Source organism: Gopherus flavomarginatus, chromosome 2 (genome assembly GCF_025201925.1).
Source record: "Gopherus flavomarginatus isolate rGopFla2 chromosome 2, rGopFla2.mat.asm, whole genome shotgun sequence".
NCBI lineage: Eukaryota > Metazoa > Chordata > Testudines > Testudinidae > Gopherus > Gopherus flavomarginatus.
The window spans coordinates 86,416,637-86,429,029 of NC_066618.1; the positions used below are offsets into that span (position 1 = coordinate 86,416,637).

The following is a 12,393-nucleotide window of genomic DNA, read 5'->3' on the forward strand; positions in this document are numbered from 1 at the left end:
TATAGTGGATCACAAACTGAATATGAGCCAACAATGTGAAGAAGTTGCAAAAAAGGCTAATATTATTCTGGAGTGTATTATCAGGAGTGCTGTGTGTAAAACAAAGGAGGTAATTGACCCATTCTACTTGGCACTGGAGAGGCCTCAGCTGAGGTACTGTGTCCGGTTCTGGATGCCCCACTTCTAGGAAGATGTGGACAAGTTGGAGAGAGTCTAGAGGAGAACAAGAAGAATAATCAAATGTTTAGAAAACCCAACTGTAGAACTGATGTGAATGAAATTGTTTTTAGTTATTCACTGTATCATTTTAAGTTCTGTTCACCATTTCATTACACTTGCCATTTTGCCTACATTGTAACTTCTGTGCACTATTGTAATTCAAAACCCATTTTAAAATGGTTACTCCATTTTGTGGAAGGCTTGTGCTCCAGCCTTCATTTTTGCAAGCCATGCTGTAATTTTATTAGTTTAGTTTAGATGTGTGAATGAGGTATGTATGGGTGATAGAATTAACCTCCAGCGCCAGCCTGTCCTGATGAGATAAACTTCAAATATCAACGGCTGAAGACCTAAGGTATGGCTACACTTGAAATTTCAAAGCGCTGCCGTGGCAGCGCTTTGAAGTGTGAGTGTGGTCGGAGCACCAGCGCTGGGAGAGAGCTCTCCCAGCGCTGCACGTAAACCACATCCTCTATGGGTGTAGCTTGCAGCGCTGGGAGCCATGCTCCCAGCGCTGCGGCACTGATTACACTGAGCCTTTACAGCACTGTATCTTGCAGCGCTCAGGGGGGTGTTTTTTTCACACCCCTGAGCGCGAATGTTGCAGCGCTGTAAAGTGCCAATGTAGCCAAGGCCCTAGACAACAGCCCTAAGCACAGTAAGAAGCATCCACCCTAAAAAGAAAAGGACAAAAGAAACAACAGAAGGAAGATCAAAGCCAGGTTCAAGGCTGAAAGTCACACCTGCAATTGATGGGTGATCAATTACCAAACCCAGAGGCAGCTTGACACAGCAAGACCTATAGACTTTGAATCCAAACTAAAAATCTATAAAAAAGAAGGGTGAGATGAGAGAGTTTGGGTAACGCTCTGCTATCAACATCGAGGGGCATCGGTGCGCGCCCGACAGAGACCTTTCCTGGCCAGTTAGCTGCCATGAGCTACAATCCCCAGCTGTGAACTCAAACCACAAACTCAAGCTACAATCGGGACTGGTAACTATCCAGCAGCTGCAGAACATTTGTGTGTGTGTGTGTGTGTCTGAAGGCATTTGCTAGTAGTTATATATCATAATAAATGTGGCATCTTTGTCTTGACCCCTAAAACGATCTTGTGTAGTTTTGTCTGTACAACACGATCATTGAGGATAGGTTAAAAAAATCTGGGCATGTTTAGTCCTGAGAAAAGAAGACTGAGGGGAGAACCTGAGAACAGTTTTCAAATAGGGTAAGGAGTGTTACAAAGAGGATGGTAATCAATTGTTCTCCATGTTCACTGAAGGTAGGACAAGTAATGGGTTTATTCTGTAGCAAATGAGATTTAGGTTAGATACTGCGAACAGCTTTCTAGTTAGAAGGGTAGCGAAGGTTAGGGTAGAGTAAAGTGGAAAAGGTTATCAAGGGAGGTTGTGGAATCCCTGTCATTGAAGGCTTTTAAGAACAGGTTAGGCAAACACCTGTCCAGATTTACTTGTTCCTGCCTCTCAGTGAGGATGGACTAGGGGATCTCTGAAGGTCTTTCCAGCCCTACATTTCTATGATTCTATGAATTAACTAGAGAGGGGTGAGCTAAAGCAAGGCTGCTGCCAGTGAGTAGAACATAGGAGATGGAGCCAGAAGAGGGAAACATGAAATGAATAAAAGCTGCTAGTTTGAGGGAGTGGAAGAAGTGGTGCAGCCTCAGGCCTGGTTTACATTACACGTTTAAACCGAATTTAGCAGTGTTAAACTGATTTAACCCTGCACCCATCCACACAACGAGGCCCTTTATATCGATTTAAAGGGCTCTTTAAACCGATTTCTGTACTTCCCCCTGATGAGAGGAGTAGTGCTGAAATCGGAATTGCCATGTCAGATTAGGGTTAGTGTGGCTTCAAATCGATAGTATTGGCCTCCGGGTGGTATCCCCTAGTGCACCATTGTGACCGCTCTGGAAAGCAATCTGAACTCGGATGCACTGGCCAGGTAGACAGGAAAAGCCCAGTGAACTTTTGAATTTCATTTCCTGTTTGCCCAGTGTGGAGCTCTGATCAGCACAGGTGGTGATGCAGTCCCAAATCCAAAAAGAGCTCCAGCATGGACCGTACGGGAGATACTGGATCTGATCGCTGTATGGAGAGACAAATCTGTTCTATCACAGCTCCATTACAGAAGACAAAATGACAAAGCATTTGAAAAAAATCTCCAGGCTATGATAGACAGAGGCCACAGCACAGTGCTGTGTGACAAGCGTAACGGAAAGTCAAAGAATCAAATGGACACTCATGGAGGAAGGGAGGGAGGACGAGGACTCCAGCTATCCCACAGTCCCCCCAGTCTCCGAAAAGAATTTGCATTCTTGGCTGATCTCCCAATGCCTGAAGGGTCAAAAACATTTTCCCGGGTGTTTCAGGGTATATGTTGTCAATTTACACCCTCCTCCACACACACACCCCCTGAAAGAAAGGAAAAAAACACTTTTCTAGTCTTTTTTCAATGTCAACCTATGTCTACTGCATGCTGCTGGTAGACGGGGTGCTGCATCGCTGAACACCAGCATCCCCTTCCCAGTGGCAGACGGTATAATATGACTGCTATCCATCGTCATCATCAGCCCATGAGTGCTCCTGGCTAGCCTCGGTGAGGTCGGCCGGGTGCACCTGGGTAAAAACGGGAATGACTCCTAGTCATTCCCTGCTGATGGTACAGAACGGCTGGTAACCATCTTCATCATAGAAACTGGAGGATGAGCTCCATCAGCCCCCACCCCCCTGCCCCTTTCATGTCTAAAGAAAAGATTCTGTACTGCCTGGACTATCATAGCAGCTGGAGGCTTCCTTCCCCTCATTTTATCTCACTAAAAAGTCAGTGTTTCTTATTCCTGCATTCTTTATTACTTCATCACACAAGTAGGTGGACACTGCCACGGTAGCCCACGAGGGTTGGGGGAGGAGGGAAGCAACGGGTGGGGTTGTTGCAGGGGCACCCCCTAGAATGGCATGCAGCTCATCATTTCTGTGAGATCTCTGGGGCTCTGACATGGAGCAGCTGTGTTCTCTGGTTCTCTAGTACACTTGCCTCATATTCTAGGCAGGACTGACTCTATTTTTAGACAAAACATAAAGAAGGGAATGACTCGGGGAGTCATTCCCATTTTTGTCCATGTGCCCCCGGCTGACCTCAGCAAGGCCAGCCAGGAGCATCCATGACAGCAGCAGATGGTACAGAACAACTGATAACCATCACCTCATCCCCAATTTACAATGGCATGGCGGACAGTGCAATAGGGATGGTAACCATCTCTGCTACCTTGCAAAGGCAAATGAATGCTGCTGTGTAGCACTGCAGTACTGCATCTGTCAGCAGCATCCAGTATACATCCCGTGACAGTGACAAAAGGCAAAACGGACTCCATGGTTGCCATGCTATGGCATCTGCCAGGGCAATCCAGGGAAAAGGGCACAAAATGATTGTCTGCCATTGCTTTCACGGAGGAAGGATTGAGTGACGACACTTACCCAGAATCACACGAGACATTGGTTTTGCATTTGGATCTCAACCCAGAATTCCAATGGGTGGGGGAGACTGCGGGAACTATGGGATAGCTACGGGATAGCTACCCACAGTGCAAAGCTCCAGAAATCGACGCTAGTCTTGGTACATGGACGCACACCACCGAATTAATGTGCTTAGTGTGGCCACGTGCACTCGACTTTATACAATCTGTTCTACAAAACCGGTTTATGTAAAATCGGAACAATCCCGTAGTGTAGACATACCCTCAGAGCAGCAGAGAGGCCGGGGCTGCCACTAGTGCATCCCATTGTGAAAGTAGAATGAATTATATCGTAAAAATAGAAAGGATTAAAGAAATGCTGTGTGTACCTTTAAGCAAAAGAGCTCAAATGTTAAAATACAGGTGTCAGGAAGAGGAACATTAAGACATAAACAACGAGCTAATGGTGAAACATTAGCCAGAGATTGGTAAAAGTTAGCAAGGAGATTGACTATGTATGGGTATAGCTACATTTGCAGCTGTACAGCTCTGGGAGTTACAGCTGTCTTCGTACAGCTGTGTAGGGAAAGCGCTGCAGTGTGGCCACACTGACAGCTACCAGCGCTGCAGTGTGGCCACATTTGCAGCCATTTGCAGCGCTGTTGGGAGTGGTGCATTATGGGCAGCTATCCCACAGAGCACCTCGTCCCATTTTGGCACTGTGGGTTGTGGGAAGGGGACGGAAGGGTGCAGGTCATTCCGCTTCCTGTCCCAACGCCTCGTGATGCATCGCTTCACATCCCAGCAGTCACTGTTTTTCCGTCCACGTTTGGCACCATTGTGACTCTTCCAACAGTTTCTGTGAAGCGCGATTTCTGTGGGAAATGGAGCCCCAGCTGCTGAGGAGTATGCTGACGAGTCTCACCAGCACATCACGTTTGGCAGTTGAGCTATTCCTTCAGCTCCAAAGTGACAGTGAGGAGTCCGACGATGATATCGAGTCGCCTGATGCGTATGACACTAAATTGCTTGTGGCATTCACGGAAATGCTCAGCACCGTGGAACTCTGCTTTTGGGCCCTGGAAACATGCATTGACTGGTGGGATCACATCATCATGGAAGTCTGGGATGACAAGCAGTGGCTGCAGAACTTTCGGATGAGAAAAGCCACTTTCATGGGACTGTGTGCTGAGCTCGCCCCCACCCTGCAGCGCAAGGACAGGAGATTGAGAGCTGCCCTGTCAGTGGAGAAGCAGGTGGCTATTGCAATCTGGAAGCTGGCAGCTCCAGACAGCTACCGATCGATCGCGAACCAGTTTGGAGTGGGAAAGTCGACCGTTGGAATCATGTTGATGCAAGTTTGCAGGGCCATTAATCGCATCCTGCTAAGAAGAATCATGACTCTGGGGAACGTGCAGGATATTGTGGATGGCTTTGCACAAGTGGGTTTCCTTAACTGTGTAGGGGCAATAGATGGGACGCATATTCCTATTCTAGCACCACCCCACCTAGCATCCGAGTACATTAATCAGAAGGGGTATTTCTCTATGGTTCTCCAGGCTTTTGAGGATCACCATGGGCATTTCATTGACATTAACACAGGCTGCCCTGGAAAGGTGCATGACGCACGCATCTTTCGGAACAGTGGCCTGTTCAGGAAGATGCAGGCTGGGACTTTTTTCCCAGACCGGAAGATCACAGTAGGGGATGTCGAAATGCCCATTGTGATCCTTGGAGACCCCGCTTACCCGTTAATGCCTTGGTTCATGAAACCATATACAGGGAAGCTTGACAGCAGCAAGGAACGGTTCAACTACAGGCTGAGCCGGTGTCAAATGACTGTGGAGTGTGCTTTTGGCCGTTTAAAAGGGCACTGGTGATCTCTGTATGGGAAGCGAGACTTGGGGGAAAGCAGCATCCCTGCGGTTATATCCGCGTGCTGTACCCTCCATAATATTTGTGAAGGGAAGGGTGAAACATTCAGTCAGGAATGGACCTCCGAGGTTCAACGCCTGGAGGCTGAATTTGCACAGCCAGAGAGCAGGGCTACTAGAAAGGCCCAGCACAGGGCTACAAGGATTAGGGATGCCTTGAGGGAGGAATTTGAGGCTGAAAACCAACAGTAATGTTTGGTGCCTTGCACGAGAGTGAAGTGCAGTGGTTACAATGTTAGTAGGAATCTGTTTTTCCTAAGCTGATTTGCAGTACCTGTTTCTTTCCTGGGCTACGGTATCTTTCACTTTCTGCAATAATAAAGACTGTTTTCAAAGCCAAGAATTCATTTATTGAAAAGAAAATAACTTTCTTGACAGACACACAATATTTTGGGAACCTAAAAGGGCAGGGGGGTAGGGTGGTGAACAGTACAGTCACAGGTTTGAGTATGTCCTGTCTGGAGTGCTGTGCAATGACTGCTGCACTTCAGGATGAAAATACTGCATGGTGATGGGGGTTGAGTGCAGAGGGTAAGGGTCGTAGTTCTCAGGGCTGGTTGGTGAACATACAGGTGTTGGGGGCAGCTGGTGGTGGTAAGAACCTGGATGCTGGGAAAGCGGGTTTGGAGCTGACATTGGGGCACGAGGGAAAGAGCTTTGGGACGGGGGGCGGCGGTGCGGTAGTGCTCTGCCTGCATGGCTACAAGCACCTGGATAGAATCCGCTTGGCTCGCCAGGATGCTTATCAGCTGCTTTGTGCTTTTCTTCTTAGCCGCTGCGTTTCTCTGGCGGATCCAGCTTTCCCTTTCCCTCCAGTCCTGCAGTTTTTTACTCTCTCTGGCAGAGTGATCCATAACTGCTTTCAGTATATCTTCTTTGCTTTTTCGTGGCTTCTTCCTGAGGTTTTGTAGCCTCTGAGCAGTTGATGATACGGGCAGTTGAGTAGTCAAGGACATTTTTCGAAAGCCAAAAATGGCAACATTTAACAGAGACAGCATTGTTTATAATCTCACCCAGACAGTTATTCCCACACAGTGAAGGAGTTTACAGTCTTCACTTTAGCATACTTTTCTCATACCAAACAGAGTGCACATAACCCACAGGAGCCACGCCATGGTGAGTAAGGGGGACTGATTACTTCAGGGCTGTGCAGGGGTTTCTGTGCGTTGGGGAAAGCAAACTGCTGCAGGGGGCATCTACACAGAACAGTCTCCCAACATTTTCCACAGGAGTTAATCCTGGAAGATATCTCGAGGTTGTGGGTCACCTGGGAAGAGCGGGAGGGTCTTCTACAGCAATGCGGATTCTGCCCTGACCCCTATGCAGCTTGCCTGTGTGCAGCAATGGTCCCCTCACCCCTCACGGCACAGTGGCGCGGACGCGTTAGCCTGACTGGGACAAGGACCACAGTGGCTCTCCCTATAAACTTGCGCAAGCGCATTGCCCACGCTCTGGCTGAAACTTTTGAAGAGATTCCAGAGGCCGATTACCGCGACGTGATAGACCACATCAATGGGCTATTCCACATCTAGGCATGCATGCATGCAGCCCTAACTCTCCCTCCTCTCCCAAAACATTTCCACCCTGAAAATAAAAGCCACTTACCGGGAACTCGCTCCTTTGCTTGTCCTTCACCAAGTACCGTCTGCTGCGACTGGCTACCTTCCTCCTGGCTTGAGAAGAGCTCCTGGCTGCATGCCTCCTGGGACTCCAGGGTGTCTCCCCCCACCCCAGTACCCTCAGTCTCGGTTTCCTCTCCCCTCCCCCTTCCCCTCCTCCTGCCCCCACCCTTCCTCCCCCCACTCTGAAGTGTCCATCGTGTTCATCGGATTGGCAGTGGGATCATCCCCAAGTATCACGCCCAGCTCCCTGTAAAAACAGCAGGTCGTGGGAGCAGCGCCGGAGTAGTGGTTTCCCTCATGGGCTTTGCAATAGGCACTCCACAGCTCCTTCCCTTTAACCCTGCACTGCACTGCGTCCTGGTCATGGCCCCTTTCCAGCATGGCCCTTGAGATCTGCCCATAGGTATCGTAATTCCTATGGCTGGAGCGCAGCTGGGACTGCACAGCTTCTTCACCCCAAACACTGATGAGGTCCAGCAACTCACCACTGCTCCATGCTGGGGCTCGTTTGGCGCGTGGAGGCATGGTCACCTGGAAAGATTCACTGATTGCACTCCACACCTGGCTGAGCAAACAGGAAGGGGATTTTTAAAATTCCCGGGGCATTTAAAGGGCAGGTCACCTGAGGCCAGGGCAGTAGAGTGTGAACTGATGAGCAGAGTGGCTGAACAGGCATTCTGGGATACCTCCGAATACCTCTAGAGGCCAATTATAGCACTTTTGGTGGCCACAGTGGCGGAGCAGCGCTGCATCACCAGCGCTGTAATCGTTATACCCCAGGCAGAGCAGGAGTACAGCCAGCGCTGTAGCCAGGGAGATACAGCGCTGTATGTGCCTTGCAAGTGTGGACGGTGAGTAAGTTGCAGCGCTGTAAAGCCACCACCAGTGCTGCAACTCTCCAGTGTGGCCAAGCCCTATGTCCAGCCTCCGGTGAACTTGTCAGTTCTGCTCCCTTTGTTATCTTGTCAAGTTTGTTCCCTTTTGATCTGTATAAATTGAGATAGTTTATGTCTTGCATGGTGCTCACATTATCTGAGTGTCTTTAGCAGAGCGCTGTGCTAATAAAACAGAGTGGTCTGACAAACTGTGAGTCCTGAGTCTAACTTTGTCACCATCAAAAGCACCCTTTCGATCTAATGCTAAAGGTGTCACCACTTTAGAGCCAAAGAGTTCAAGCCCTTCTAAGACACTCCAGCATTATCACCTGCTTTCATCAATCTCACCTCATTCTTGAAGTTCATCTTGCTCATTTCATCACCCTGTTTCAAGTTTACTCAAACCACATCTTTGCTGTGTGAAGGATTCACCGTGGTCACCTCTAGTGCTGCTATTTTCTGTGCTTTTCCACAAAATGGTGCTGCTAAACTCCGGCAGCCCTAACTGTGTTGTTACCCTACTACTAGTAGTCAATAGTAATCCCTTAACAAACAAGACACAGTAATTTTTGCACAGCTTTATTATTTTTAAAAATATATGTCTTTACACAGGTAGGAAGAATTAATCTATAAATCCCTCCAATGGAAGAAAAAAGTTGTTAGAAATATTAATTCAAGAACAATTATAACAGAGTTTGTAATTTAAGTGGTCATTGTCATTCACTCATATAGTTTTCCGTTACTAACCATGGGGAGAGGCTCACTATAGATGCCAGGTTGGATAGGTAGAAAATTTCTGTTGTTCTGAAAATGACTGGGGAGTCTGCTTGCAGCTAATTTAGCCCTTGAAAATTCCTAGGAATTACAAAAAAAAAGTTGCATTAAAAGGCAACACATTCATACAAAGCGTTTACCTTTGTTCCTACCAGAATCCTACCAGTTATGCAATACTGTGCGGTTTGCTTCTTCACTAGTTAAGTGAAATAAATTGGTGTGCATATTATCTATCCCATTTTGACACCAGCAGAGCTCAGACTGAAATGGTTTTTAGCATGTTATTTTATAGTAATTAGGTCTGCACTACCACATAACAAAGAATGTTCCACCAATAACTGGTATCACCAAGGTGATGCTCTGGGTTCCCCATCAGTTTCAATTCAGTACAAATATTCACATTGGTTACTTTTTTGAAATCTTGGCTCAAGTCCCCACTGAAAATCGAGTACATGGAGTTAATACAGACACCTATTGTGCAGGTATTTAGAGCAGGGACTGTATTTTTGCTATGGGTTTGTACAACACCTAGCACTATCAGGACCTGCTCCATGCCTAGGATTCCTACTCAATAGTGCAAAATAATAATAATAATAAAAAAAAACATACCTTGAGCCCCCACCTGCTCCTTTTTTTACACCAGCAGCCTATTGTATCCAAAACTTTTTCAGCTCCCCTCCTGACAACAAATTAAACTCTTCTGTAGAAAGAGAGAAAGGAAACAGTGAATGAAGTACATTGCTTCAGACCTAAATAGTATAGTAGCTTTTGGGCAGTGGCTGACAAAACGTGTGTATAGTGAGGAAAAAGGCCTATATCTCAGGTATTTATTGTCACTAGTTTGTCAGGGTGGCAGCTGGTGTCGTTTTTATCTTCCTGTAGATACAACCTCAGTGAGCAACCACAAATAAAGATCTTTATGCAGTTAATTTCACAAGAGTACAGCTTGTGTTTTTGCATCAGTGACTTTGTATGTTTAGTAAAATCTGACAAAAACAAACACTGTTTACATCTTGTGTAGGACATTCTGTTTCAGAGGAGTTTGGCGAGGAGAGGTGTTTTGTTTTTTTGAAGAGCTCTGAATACACATCCACAAGTTTATCATCTCTTATCAAAGGTCACGGACATCTTTAGCATCCATTGCTATGGAGGCTCTCCATATCTGGGTCAGCGCTCACGCTACTTTTTCCACCTGACTTATCTTCCACAGCCCAGTGGTGGCTCGTGTCAAAATAAGTGGTGAAACTAGGGCTGATGACAAGAGACCCTTCCCTCCTTCAACATCCCACCCGACAGAAATTACATTTGACACTATAGCCAGCCAACCAAACAATTCTGAGGAAGTTCCAGAAAACAGGAAGAGTAGTAATGTCGTGCCAATGTTCTAAAAGGGCAAGTGGGATACAACAGGCCAGTTAGCCTGACATCAGTCCAGGAAAAAAATAATGGAAAAGCTGATACAGGATTCAATCCATAACGTGCTAAAGGATGGAAACATGATTAATGCCAGTCAACCTGGTTTTATGGAAAATAGGTCTTCTTGGACAACCTTGATTTCTTTCTTTCTTTGATGAGATTACTAGTTGGTTGACAAAGGCAACCTGCCTAGGTGTAATATACTTAATATTTGTAAGACATTTGGCATCAGTACCGCATGGCATTCTGATTAAAACATTAGTACTATAAAATAAGGCATTTTAAATGGCTGACAGCTCAGAAAGTAGTAGCCAATGGAGAATCAGCAATGAATGTGGGTGTTTCTACTGGAGTTCCACAGTAACTATCTCTATTCCCAACTCTATTCCATATTTTCTTCAGTGATCTGGAAGGAAATATAAAATTACTGCTGACAAACTGGTGGATAACAAAGATTAGCAGAGTGATAAATAATTATGAGAACTGGGCAGTCAGACAGAGTGATGTGGATCTCTTGGTAAACTGGGCTCATTCGAACAAAATGTGTGTTAATTTAGCCAACTGCAAGATCATACACCCAAGAACAAAGAAAGGCCATACCTACAGAATGAAAGACTGTCTCCTGGAAAGGACTTTGGAAAGGAATTAGGGGTTAGAGTGGACAAGCAACTGCACATGAGCTCCCAGTGTGATGCTGTAGCAAGAAGGGCTAATGTGACCCTTGGGTGTATAAACAGGGGAGTAGTAAATAGGAGTAGGCAGATGATTTTACATCTATATGTGGCATTGGTGAGGCTGAGATTAAAATACTGTGGACAGCTCTGTTGTCCATAATTTGAAAAGAAGAGTGAACAATTGGAGAGGATGAAGAGAACACCCACAAAAATGATATGAGGGCTGGAAAAAATGCCTTGCTGTGAGAAACTTGAAGAACTCAGTCTGTATAGTTTGTCAAAAAGAAGATTAAGAGGTGTCTTGATTAGAGTGCATAAGAATCTCCATGGGGAGAAAATACCAGGTACTAAAGGGCTCTTTTAATCTAGTGGGGAAAAGGCATAACAGGAAGGAGTGGGGCTGGAAGTTAAAGACAGACAAATTTCAATTAGAAACAAAGCACAAATTTCAAGCAATAAGGGTGATTAAGCACAGTACAAACTACTGATGGAACTGACGGATTCTCCATCTCTTGCAGTCTTCACATGAAGACTGGATGTTATCGAGTTCGCTAACTGGATGAAATTCTATGGCCTGTACAGGAGCTCCGTCTAGACTAGATGATCTAATAGTCCCTTTTGCCCTTAAAATCTATGAATCCCAGGCTCCTCTCCTCCCCCAACAGCACCACCACCCCTTGGCTCCTGAAAATGAACAGGCAGTTTCCCCTTGCTGGGTCACGCAGACTACCCCTCTCTACCCCTTTCACCCCCTTGCCACTCTACTACCCAATGTAATAATCTCGGGGGTCATTAAATAACAACCCCAAACCAGCTTCCAGAGCTTCTCTAAATTATAATCTTCTACAAACATATTTCTACATCCTCCCTGTTATAGAAAAACCAACTAGCTCTTATATACACACGTATACATATATATAAACAGCTAACAAGTATCTAATAACACATACATGAAATTTTCAACCCATCCAACATTTCCATAAACCCAATATGTTAAATACCTAGAGAGCAGAGGTTACCAGCACATCACTCTGAAGCGAGGGCTGGTTTACACTGGCAACTCTAAAGTGCTGCTGTGGCAGCATTTTAACGTGGCTTGTTTAGCCTTGGCAGAGCACTGTGAGAGAGCTCTCCCAGTGCTCTAAATAAACCCATCTCCACAAGAAGCATAGCTCCCAGCGCTGGGTGCACTGTCTACACTGGCTCTTTACAGCGCTGACACTTGCTGCACTCAGGGGGGTGTTTTTTTCACACCCCTGAGCAAGAAAGTTGAAGCACTGTAAATTGCCAGTGTAGACAAGCCTTGAGGCTTTATCACTCACGTTCCTCAAATACTCCTTCTCTAGGCAGGTTAGCAAGTCTCTATGAATCTTTTAGGATGTTTAATCTTCCACTCTGATTGTCTC

The 12,393-nt window shown here is 46.1% G+C and overlaps 1 long non-coding RNA gene across 1 annotated transcript; it reads right to left on the reverse strand.

Moving 5' to 3' along the window:
* Positions 1-8,686: 8,686 nt before the first annotated feature.
* LOC127043884 (uncharacterized) lies at positions 8,687-9,842 on the reverse strand. The gene is made up of 2 exons (XR_007772341.1): positions 9,507-9,842; positions 8,687-8,978 (listed from the first exon to the last, which is right to left on the reverse strand). It is a non-coding gene; the product is annotated as an uncharacterized LOC127043884 (long non-coding RNA).
* Positions 9,843-12,393: the final 2,551 nt, after the last annotated feature.